The sequence below is a fragment of the Meles meles genome, unplaced genomic scaffold (genome assembly GCF_922984935.1).
Source record: "Meles meles unplaced genomic scaffold, mMelMel3.1 paternal haplotype, whole genome shotgun sequence".
Classification (NCBI taxonomy): domain Eukaryota; kingdom Metazoa; phylum Chordata; class Mammalia; order Carnivora; family Mustelidae; genus Meles; species Meles meles.
The window spans coordinates 739371-748872 of record NW_025721611.1 but is presented as its reverse complement, the minus strand read 5'-3'; the positions used below and the strand labels follow the sequence as shown (position 1 = coordinate 748872).

The 9502-nt window shown below is 35.0% G+C and overlaps 1 pseudogene; it reads left to right on the top strand.

Annotated features, from left to right (window-relative positions):
* Positions 1 to 7525: 7525 nt before the first annotated feature.
* Positions 7526 to 8463, top strand: LOC123936592 (annotated as a pseudogene).
* The last annotated feature ends 1039 nt before the right edge of the window (positions 8464 to 9502 follow it).

Genomic DNA, 9502 nt, shown 5'->3' with positions numbered 1-9502 from the left:
AATGTTCTTACATTCCATATAAAATTCTCCACGAATAACCCAATTAAAAATAGCCATGGGATGGAATAAACATTTCTCCAAGAAGACATAGTATCAATTATATAAGAGATGCTCAACATCCCTAATCACCAGGGAAATGCAAATCAAACCCACAAGATATCACCTCATCCCCATTAAGGTGGCCAGTATCCAAAATAACAACAGAAAATAATATCTTGGTGAGGAACTGAATAAGTTGAAACCCTTGTACACTGTTAGTTAAGTGTAATGCAAAATGTTGTAGTTTTCACATAAAACATTATGGAAGTTCCTCAAAACAATTTAAAAAAAAAAAGAATTCCCATATGATTACCCATCCCACTTCTGGGTATTTATCCAAAAAACTTGACAGAGAGTCTTGTAGAAAGATATGAACTCTCATAATCATGGGAAGTGGCATTATTCAAGGCAGCTAAGAAATGGAAAGAACCTAAATGTCCCTCAGTCAATGAACAGAAAAATAGAATATGGCATATAAATACATTAGAATTTACTCAGTTTTAAATACTCGGGAAATTCTTTGGTATGACAATGCACATGAAACTGGAGGACATACACTATGTGAAATAAGCCACTAACATAAGAACAAATACTTTTTAATTCCAATTATATTCAGTATCTAAAATTGTCAAACTCATGGAAACAAGTAGCAGAATTTTGGTTGTCAGTGGCTGACAACTATGGGGAAAACAGATGCTCTTCAATAGACACAAAGTTTCAGTTACATAAGGTGAATTAGGTATCTGTTATGCAACAGTGTGTCTAAAGTTCACAATACTGTATTTTGCAGTTAGAAATTTGTTGAGGATGCCTGGGTGGCTCAGTGGGTTAAAGCTTCTGCCTTTGGCTCGGGTCATGTTCTAAGGGTCCTGGGATCCAGCCAGCATCTACCTCTCTGCTCAGCGGGGAGCCTGCTTCCCTTCCTCTTTCTCTGCCTACTTGGTATCTTTGTCAGATAAATAAATAAAATCTTTAAAAAAAGAAATTTCTTGAAAGCATAGTTCTTAGTTATATATTCTTACTATAATAAAAGAGACTTTCTTAAGAGGGTGAAAAGACAGTTACAGACTGGGAGACAATATGTGTAAACTACCTATCTGACCATGGACTATATGAAAGCATATAACAGACATTTAATTCAATAGTAATAATGTAATTAGAAAATAAACAAAAAACATAAGCAGGCATTTTAATGAAAAAGAACTCATTGCATGGAGCCCTGGGTGTTATGTATAAATCATGAATCTTGGAGCACTCCATCAAAAACTAATGATGGACTGTATGGTGACTAACAGAACAACAACAACAAAATATACATATATGACAAGCAAACACAGGAAAACATGTTTAACATCCTTAGCCAGTACAGAAATGCAAATTAAAATCACAAGGTATTGTGTACACTGTACACCTATCAGAAGGACTAATAGAAACAATAGTTACAACAAAAGCTGGAGAGGTTGCAGAGAATTCACGTATCTCATACATTGGTTTAGGGAATGTAAGATGATAACAGCCATTCTGGAAATATTCTCTCACAATTTCACTATTCTGGATATATCATTTCATAATTGCACTCCTGAGCACATATCCTAGAGAATAAGTACTTATGTACACACACACACTCACACACACACAAGAAAAACAAACAAACAATCAAAACCCAAAAAACAAAATCTATATATACTTACAGTGAATTTAGTCATAATGGCCAAAACTAGAGATAAACTAAGTATCCTTCAATAGTTGAATAGTTAAAAAAAAAAAGTGTAATACAACCCCAGCATGAAATATTACTTAGCAATAAAAATAATGAGTGATATATTGCACAACTTTCATATATCTCATATATGTTCAGAAATTATACTGAAAGAAGCAAGATAAATATCAAAGGGTCAACATAATGTATTAACCAAGGTATATAACATTATCAAAATAAAACTATAGAAATGGAGAGCACATTGGTGGGTCAGGGGATAAGAAAGATTATAAGAAGTAAGATCATTGTTACTATAAATAAATAGTACAAGGGATCACTGTGATGGAATCATTCTGCATCTTGCCGGTTTTAGTGGTGACACAGATTCACACATGTGAGAAAATTGCATATTAAAAAATGGGTGAAATTTGAATAAGGTCAGCAGTTCACACCAATTCCTGACTGTAATTGGAAGAAATTGTGTAAAGCATAGAAGGGATCATTCTATGCTATTTCTCATAACTGCATGTAAATCTACATGTTAAAATTTAAAGTTAAAAAAGGTAATTGAGAGCTACATGTATTACTTGTGATGTTTTCAGGAGAGGGAGAGTCAAAATTTGATAGATTTTTTTCCAAAAAAAAAAAATGTGGCTGATATTGACATAAATTAATGAAAATATAAGAAGGAAAGAAGAAAAACAAAAAAAAAAAGGAGAAAGGGAGAGAGGGAGGAAGGGAAAACAAAACAAAACAAATTCCTGTTTAGGATAATTCCAAATAATTTATGTAGATACTCCACGCATCATGAAGGTTAAGATTAACCTTCCTCCTACCTTGAGTGTAAGCTGCACTCATTGTCTTGCTTCCAAAAAGCAGGGCATATAAAAAGGGAGGGGGGAATAACTTTACCCTAGAGAAATCTGGCAAACACTACCTCAGCCAAGTGGTCAGGATTAACATCATCAGAGATAAGTCATGTAGCTATTATGTACCTCTACAAGACTTGAAAATAAAGGCACTTCACCTCTGAAATCTTCTTCCCCCAAACCTATAACCTTAGTCTAATGAGGGGAAAAAAATCAGACAAAAACAGTTTGGAGGATATTCTACAATATACCTATTAGTGCTCCTCAAAATTGCCAAGGTCATTGAAAACAAAGCCTGAATGTCTTTCACAGCCCGGAAGGGTCTAAGGAGATGTGCCGGCCAATGTGATCTTTCAAAAAGCAGTCTGAAAGAAGAGAAGGACATTAGGCAAAATGAGTGAAATCTGAATAAAAGATAGAATTTAGTTAATGTACAGATATTGGTTTCTTAGTTTTATGAAAGAACCAATGTTCATTCCATAATAATGTATGATGTTAGCAATAGAGAAAAATGAATGAAGGATTTATGGAAATTTTGTAAATTTGTCAACTGCTCCATGAATCTGGAACTGTTCAAAAACTACATTTGTTTTGGGGCACCTGGGTGGCTCAGTGGGTTAAACCTCTGCCTTCGGCTCAGGGCATGATCTCAAGGTCCTGGGATCAAGCCCCGCATCCGGCTCTCTGCTCAGCAGGAGCCTGCTTTCCCTTCCTCTCTCTCTACCTGCCTCTCTGCCTATTTGTGCTCTCTCTGTCTCTCTGTTAAATAAATAAATGTATATTTAAAAAAAAAAAACTACATTTGTTTTAAAATATTACTAACATTAAAAAAAAATATCTAGTCTGATGAACCAGTTTGTTATTCTTTTGAATTAGGTATCTATTTGGATGCACACATAAGGGGAAAACTTAATAAAATTGAGGCTTACAGGATCTGATGGCCAAAAGTACATGATTGTAGCTCAAATGTGACCATTATTAGCAACAGCAAAAGAGACTGTAGAGTGAAGAAAGAGAGAATGATGTTGTGAAATAGAAATAAATGATCTCCAAATGCAAAATATCTTCACTTTTCTTTTAATTCTTCAAGGCCCTTGCTGAGTCTGGGTTCAGTTATGTGGCCAGTTAAACTGGTATCTCATTCTAATACCAGTAGTTTGTTTCACACTGTCTGTGTTAATTTCAGCAGCCTCTTCCCTGGAAGTGCAGTGGTTTACTGCCTATATCATATTCCCTGCCCCTATACTTCTTGTACATCTAGACATTCCTCTAAGTTACAACACCATTTCCAGAACAAATACGGATGACTATTTTCCCCATAAAAGCCATGTCAGTCCATTTGCCTTGACATTATATACAGCTATTTATGCTACGATTTCCATCATTCCTTATTTTCATTTATTCCTACTTGTCTTTTAAGATCCAATTCAGATGTTACTAGTCCCATGTTACCATTTGGCCTCCCACCAATCTTTCATCTAGAAAAATGAATCCCTTTGTCTGTTAGTTACTGTAGTAATATCTACCTACTATTATCTCAGTACCTATCTTCCACACCATAATCTCTTTCTTCATAAATCAGTTCCCTTACTTTAAAAAGCTTCAGCGAATTTATTTTTTTTCCATTTTGAATTCCCAGCATATAATATAGTGTTTGTTGGTTTTAGTGAAATTTAATTTAATTGGTAGTGTTAAGTCAGTGCCTATGAAGAATAAGTTAATCTACCAGGAATAAGAAACAAAAGGAACACTATGGCAAAACCCCAGGAGTTAGAAAGTGTGAAAAAATCAGTAACAGGACGATGTAGATAATAAGCCAAAAGAGATATGTCAAAATTACCTAGGAAAAACATGTTGATATATACTGTAGACATAAAAGAGCATTTTATTGGGGAGATTAAACTTACATTTGTCCTTAAAGAAAAGGGAAAATTTAGCTAAAAAGATAAAGTAAAAGGGATAATTGTGGACATGGGATATTGGCATAGAGTGTGAATTCTGGGAATACAAAGGAAGGGCAAATAGAGACTTTAGAATAACTTGCTTAGTGATTCAATGAGGTTAATGACTGAAAGGCAAAGAAAATCTTAAATTGGACCTCTGGGAAAATGATAGTGGTGCTGACCAAAAAAAAAAAAAAAAAAAAAAAAAAAAAAATCAGAGCATGCACTAGTAGATAGTTTTGAAAAACCCTAATTATATTTGATGGGCCTCCAATGAAGCAATCTAGTCTGACCAGGCATTCCATACTAAACCCCATGACATTGGGGAATTAGGAAGATCTCAGCCCTGCTCACAACTGGACAGGCTGAGGAAAAACAGCCTATCAAGACCTACTCAGTCACCTGTTTTGGTTTTTTCTTACTGAAATTATTTATGTTTTCATTAACAGTATATTCAGCACTAATTGGCAGCAGGAATTTTGAGTATTTTATACTTTCTAAGAGATTTCATTGACAGAAAAGAAATTACAAGGTAAGCATCTTGGTAAAGGAAGTAACCCAGTTTTCCCAGATTGTGAAATTCTGTTTATGCTAACTATATAATTATTTTTCAATAGTACTTGTAATGTTCAATCTTGGTAAATATATAATTTACCCAGGAGTAGGACAGTGTTGTTTGACTGTGACCTAGTTCTTCCCGTATATCATTTATCAAGTAGACATAATTATGTTAAAACTCTTCTCTATATTCCAACAAAATCAAATGCTGGGAAATGCTTTGAAGCCCATAAGTGATCATAAGTCAAAATAAACATACCTTTTGGTAGAAAAATGATTGTTAAAAGAATCTAGTTTGGTACAGGCACAAAATCCAGTGTTCAAAGTCTGGATTCCAGCCCTAAGCTGATAATGTATTTTGCTCATATTTTCACTGAAAGCAACATGCTAGATCTTTTTTTTTTTAATTGCAAAAAATATATTTTGGAAGAACTCACTACGTAAGGTGACAGGATTCCAAAATCAAATTTCATGAAAATGTACATCACCATTTCTTTGTACAATAAGTGAGAAAAATCTGCAATATAGAAGAATAGAGGAAAAGAAATATGGAGGGCCATGGAGAAAGGGGTGGGGGGCCAACCACATCTGTAAGAGCAAACCTGGAAGTCAAGCAGATGCTAGATCTAAAGAGAAATTGTGGAGCTCAACAAAGACACTCCCTTCCATCATAAATCTTATGGTTTAAGGAGTGAGACATATGAAACCATATAGTCACACAAATGATGAAATCTAGGTTTCAATCCAGGCTGTGATGAATAGAATTTGGAAGAAAAGTTTTTAATAGAACCTAGCCAGCCTAGGTATACCCCAAACCCTCAGAAAACTGCACTTGATCTGGAAAACGGACATCATGTAACATAGAACTTAAATAACAGGACCCTGCTTTGCTTTTATGGAAAGTTAGAAAATTTTCAAGGATCTGGGCATTCTGAAATCTGTTTCTCAACTTCTTATGACTCTACTTCAGACATACACAACCCACTGACTACACCAAGACTCACATGAAGGCAGGAGAGAGTAAGATGCAATCTGGCTAATTTTGCCATTATTAATATTATCATTATTATTAATAATAATAATCTTAAACTACCTCCACATCTAAAAGAAGCCTAACTCATCAAGTCAATTAAACACGCAATGACAGAAGGCCCTTTACTCAAGCCTTTTGTCTCTGGACATTCTAGTATGTGATCACATTGGTATATGATCTCTTGGTTTGAAGATGATCCACATAAAATGCTCTAGTAAAGGATGGATATGTTAAGATAGATGGCTATCTATCTTTCTAAGCATTTCTAAGCATTTTATAACTATCAGAGTAGAAGATTAAATATAAATAGGATAGTCTAAAAAGGAAAAAAAAATACATAGTAAATTTGAGGGAAAGGAATCCTAAGGACTTTCCCTGTATCCATCAATGGCATAATAGCTGTAGCTAATAGTTAAGAATAGTAAGAACTCTAACAACAAGAACCCTACAAGATCACATAGAAAGGAAACTCACTCCTTCATTGATAATCTGAATTTACTATAGATCACGTAAATACACTAAGTGTTTTCCCTGGATAGAAAACAAGGTTAATTAGATTAAAAGCTGAAATGATCATAAATGTGTATAACAACAAATTACAGCCATAATAGTTAATTTTCCCCTTAAATTATAATGTTCAGAGCCAAAAGAATTAAGTAGAGTGTTTTGAAATTATAAAAATAAATTTTCTGTAAATTAAATTAGCATTTTTTCATAGCCAAATAAAGTCTCTAATATCTGACTTGGAAATAATTGTAATATTTATATTACTAATGAAATCACTAAAAGGATGAGAATGGAATAACATGATTTTTCAAAATAGTGAAAAAATTGGATAATGTGCAGTTTGAAATTGTGACTTACCAACTCTGTCATATTTTAAAATTGTAAAAACAACAAAAACTACAACTGTCCAGTTTATTTTAACATATGAAAATACCTCTAGTACATGAAATTAATGATATTCATTTTAATATGTATACTCTCGGACACCTGGGTGGCTCAATGGGTTAAGCTTCTGCATTCGGCTCAAGGTCCTGGGATCGAGCCCCGCATCAGGCTCTCTGCTCAGCGGGGAGCCTGCTTCCCCCTCTGTCTCTGCCTGTCTCTCTGCCTACTTGTGATCTGTCTCTCTGTCAAATAAATAAAAAAAATCTTAAAATACACACACACACACACACACACACACACACACACAAACACGTTTCTAAAAGTACATTAAATCATGGATAAGAAATATAGAAAAAATAGTAAAAACTGATTCAAGTGACCATGGAGGAGTATTTTTGTATTTGCCATTGTTCTTAAACTTTAATAAGAAACTGCTTCATTTCTACGATTTTTTAATAAATCTCTTATATGTCTGTTATCATTACAGAGAGTCATGAAGAGTGGGAATGAGACAGAAACCACAGATTTCATTCTCCTGGGTTTCTTCCCTGAATTTAAATACATCACAGCTATGGTCTCCATCATTCTCCTGATATACATGGCTGCCTTCACTGGCAACACTCTTCTGATCCTCCTCATTTGGTTTATTTCCATCTCCACACCCCCATGTACTTCCTTCTCAGTCAGCTCTCCTTAATGGATTTGACTTTGACCTCTAGCATTGTCCCCAAAATGGCATTCAACTTCTTCTCTGGATGGCAGAGCATATCATTCCTGGCTTGTGGGACTCAAATATTCTTCTCCCTGATGGTGGCCATTGCAGAATGCATCCTTATAACTCTCATGTGCTTTGATCGTTATGTGGCTATATGCGATCCTCTTCGATACCCAGTCATCATCAACCCTAAGGTTTGCTTGCAGATGATTGCCATGTCTTGGGCTGGAGGGGCACTTACTTCCCTGGGACACACTGCTTTTACCTTGCATTTTAACATCTGCAGCCCCAGAGAGATTCCCCACTTCTTCTGAGAAGTCATGGCGGTGCTTAGGATCGTCTGTGAGGATATCTCAGCCTATGAAAAGGCAGTGGTGATAACAAGCATCCTTGTTCTGCTGCTGCCCTTGTCTCTCATCTTGTCTTCCTATGTTCTCATCTTCCTTGCAGTACTCCGAATGAACTCCCCAGAAGGCAGGAACAAAGCTCTGGCCACCTGCTCCTCTCATCTCTGTGTGGTGGGTCTCTATTCTGGTCCAGGCATGTGCATCTACATGAGACCCGGTTCTGCCAAGACTCCAAGGTTGAGTCAGGGTCTCTTTCTGTTTGGAACTGTCCTCACTCTACTCCTAAACTCACTTGCCTACAGTCTTAGGAACAAGGAAGTTCTAAGTGCTCTGAAAAAGTTACTAGGGAGGTGTCAGTCCTTCAGGTAAGTGGCAGAAATCTCACTGTCACCCATAGGCAAAATAGAGATACACCAGCAAAGGGACATTTTGTCAGTTGATTCATCATCATCATCATCATTATCCCTTCAAGATCCTGAAAAATTCAACTCACTTTACTGAGTTTATCTGCAGGGGAAAAAAATGTTTATCCTTTCCTTTCTCCATCTTAAAATTTCTTTCTGATTGTCCTACATTATGTGTTGATGCAGGACAAGGAACTGTGTACATCAATTCTCTTTATGATTCATGCTTGATGGTAATGTACACTTTAGTATTTCCAAGTTTCATGTTGATACCATAAAAAAAGATCAGTGTCTGTATCCCTAAAATGAAAAATAAAAAAATTGACAAGCACATAGATACCTCAGAATAATTCCCTGATAAAATTAATTAATGGGCATGATGATAAATCATCAGGAATCAGATAAATTTACAGTATTGCTTTGCTCCATATATCTAACAGGACTATTAATTCCTCTTACTCTTGTAAAAATAGTCTTCACTCTATGTCAGTGTTTCCAAAGAGTGGATTTCTGATCACTGGTGTTAAAATAATTTGCTGACTTCACAAAATATAGCGCTTTTGTTCTCATCTCAGATTAGCAGAATTAGAATCTGTTAAATTGGGCTCAGGGATCTGACCAGGAGACTGATTAGTGATTGTCATGCTTACCAAGGGTTGTAAGTCATGGAAGTAATTACTGACCTAATTTTCTAGACATGCTTGCTAGATAATTTCCCAGTCTTAAAGTTTCCAGATCTCTTTATAATGTATATAATATAATGGGTTAAGGTGGCTAGGAAAAACCAGTATTATTTTTAAGATAGTAAAAATAATAAACTTTATGTTTTGAATAATTCATAACTTAAAAATTTTGAAGACACAGTAATGAGAAAGTAAAAATAAATTTAAAAAGACTCAGATTTGTGATATAAAACAATGAATAATTGAAAATATTTATAACGATAAAATTTAAAGCATGAGGCATTATAGATGTTTCCAAAATGTTGATATTCTTCAAAAAAT